Source organism: Poecilia reticulata, linkage group LG8 (genome assembly GCF_000633615.1).
Source record: "Poecilia reticulata strain Guanapo linkage group LG8, Guppy_female_1.0+MT, whole genome shotgun sequence".
In the NCBI taxonomy this organism is placed as follows: domain Eukaryota; kingdom Metazoa; phylum Chordata; class Actinopteri; order Cyprinodontiformes; family Poeciliidae; genus Poecilia; species Poecilia reticulata.
The window spans coordinates 17,664,981-17,667,748 of record NC_024338.1 but is presented as its reverse complement, the minus strand read 5'-3'; the positions used below and the strand labels follow the sequence as shown (position 1 = coordinate 17,667,748).

The following is a 2,768-nucleotide window of genomic DNA, read 5'->3' as shown; positions in this document are numbered from 1 at the left end:
ATTTTTTGGCAATGTTGAGAGGTTTTATTTTGACTCTTTGCATTATTTAGCCTCTTTAGAGCCTCCATATGTTATCAGTCTGTTAAAGATAGTATTACTGATAGCAATACAATTTGCACAATGCCAGTTTTTTTTAGTTTTCTTCATGGAAAAAGTTATTAAAAACAAGTTTTTGTCTAAATTAAGGTGAATTTATGGTTCCTTTTTCCATATAATGTAACCGGTAGTGCTTATGATTAAAAATAATAATAATTATGTGATCAGTATCGGTGATCGGCCCTCATGGGTGATCAGAATCGGTATGGGCAGGAAAAAACCTGATCGGCACATCTCTAATTTAAATGTATTTTTATTTGTAAAACTATCTGCAAACACGTTTTCACTCTCAATATGAACCATTTTCAGTAGATTTAAAAAGAAAAAATCTTAAATCAAGATTATTTCGGTTTGCGCAAAGCAAATACAACACAATCGCAAAAAGACTTTTTTTGTGGGTTTATGATATTTTAAAGCCATTTTCAAACTCTAATGGGAAAATTTTAAACTGTCTAATTACACTGTGAAAAGACAAACCGCTTAATTAGAGTTACTATATAATTTCATATTTATAAAATAATAAAAAAGGTTTATGGTAAACATTCATGCTTATTGTTAAAGACACAGACATGCAAAGCAGTTAAAAACAGGCGGACAGAGTATCCAAAAATTTTACTCAAGAGTAAAAAGGTATTTGGTAAAAAGTCAACTCAAGTATTGAGTAACTGACCAAATCATCATCTAATATTGAAAATGACTTTAGACAGACAAAAATATAAAGTTAACTGGGAATTTTGGCATTTTAAAGACCAAACTGACAATAATTCATACAACAAACAAAAATAAAACATTTTTTCAAAATCAGTTTCTTGCAATAAAAAAACTTGTGAAGCTCTAAAAAAAAAAATCAGCAGGTGAGTGTCTGGTCTGGTGAATTTTTGGGTAAACATGTTTGTTTTTCATTCAGTGGGTAATAATTAAATGTAAATGTAATTGAGTAAATGTAGCTAGCTATAAATGTAACTAGTTACTACCCAACTCTAGTTAAAAACAATCTTACCGCCTCTTATAGAGCTACTAATCTAGTAAGTTAGGTTATTCATACTCAGATGCTTTATAGAAAATGCAATAAATAAAGCTGCGGCTATAATTTATAGATGAACTAGTACGACAGCATGCAACCTCAACAAAGCGTCCGGACCACCATGGTGATCCAGTACTTTGCTGAGAAAGCAGCTTCATAAATGTTGTGGTTGTCCCACGCAGCTAGCGGTAAGGTGCCTCAGCAGCAGCAGCAGCAGTAAATAGCATCGCCGTCTTTGTTGTCATATCCTCTCTGAAGGCCAAAGCGACTCAACTTCCCGATTTGAGGCTAATGGTTTACTAATAGCTGACAGTTAACACCCTCATTGCCTGACGAGGCCCTGAGCGAGAGGCGAGCAGCGTCCACGGCCTCGCCCTGCCCAGCGCCCCGGTCAGACGCAACTTCACCTCCGCCATTCAACTCACCAACAACCGGCGTGTCACTGCGGTCCGTCCGCCTGGATAGCCAGGGGGTTGCTGCGGTCACCTTTCCCCGCCACAGCTCCGGTTTCAGCAAAAACTATTGCGTTTGCAGAGAATATGAACAGGCTAGTCCCCGGATCGGAACCGCTACACGGGCTGAGCAGTGAGAGGAGCAACCGTCCGGCTAACTTAGCTTATATTAGCCTAATGTAGCTATTAGCATTACGGCTGTTAGTGTCCCGTTTTACTTAGCCTGGCTAGCTAAATGTCTCAGAAGGATTTGCGGATTACTGCATTTACCCCCTTTAAATAAAGGCGACCGTTAAGGTAAAACGTTTACATTCTGAATTAAAGAACACGCTATGTGTCATAAATTTATCCTGGTACAGCCGCAGGGTGCATCCATCCAACACGAACAGCATTTCCTACTGACAGCTGCGTGCGGGTTCTCGTGAATGTAGACGGGCGCGCACACGTGAGGTAGCCTCCCTTCCGTACACAACCACTTTGACCGCAACTGTTCTACTGAAAGAACGTCAAATATACAAGTTTTCCCCGATATAATTGCTAAAAATGATTCACTAACAATATGAGAGATAGTTTAATCCAAAAATTCAGATAACTAAATAAAACAACGGTTGCGCTTCTCTCAAATAATGTTATATGAATTTTGACCACTAGATGGCGCTATCCTCATATTATCAATAAGCCCAAATCCATGGAAACGCTGTTGTGATTAACCAAAACACAAGTCCATACAAGAAAACCTGAACAATTTTCTTTTATTTGTGTTAGTTTTAGGAGAGTATACAATTATCCCAGTAATTCTGTCTGTATCACAGCCACTTTATAAGTAATTGCTACCTTTTGTCTGCCTTTCATCACTACTGGCCCAGAAATTTCCTGTTTAATCTTTTTTATTTCCCAAACAGTACCAAAACTCAGCTGCTGCTGCTCAATCAATTAAAATGCCTGGTTACCAAACTTTCCAGCCTCTGACCAGTAAAACTTTAAGAGGCCAGTGAAGGCCGAACCTTGGTGGAGCACAAAAGCGTTTCTGCCGAGTCAGTAAAAAGCTGTTGCAATGGCAACTCAATCAACATCAACAACCAATATGTGTTATTTTTATAGATTCAAGACCTGCTTTTTTATTTTTTACTCTATTAAGTGCAGAAGCTTTTCAGTTCTATGTCCATATTGTTTTCTCAAACTCCTCGTCGGTGGTC

At 38.2% G+C, this 2,768-nt stretch overlaps 1 protein-coding gene across 1 annotated transcript in view; it reads right to left on the bottom strand.

Annotated features, from left to right (window-relative positions):
• tbc1d10b (TBC1 domain family, member 10b) overlaps nucleotides 1-1,982 on the bottom strand; it is a 17,115-nt gene extending 15,133 nt beyond the window's left edge. Inside the window, exon 1 of the mRNA XM_008416328.2 lies at nucleotides 1,546-1,982. The gene's annotated coding sequence lies outside the window, so the exon portion shown is untranslated. The remainder of the gene's footprint in view (nucleotides 1-1,545) is intronic.
• Nucleotides 1,983-2,768: the final 786 nt, after the last annotated feature.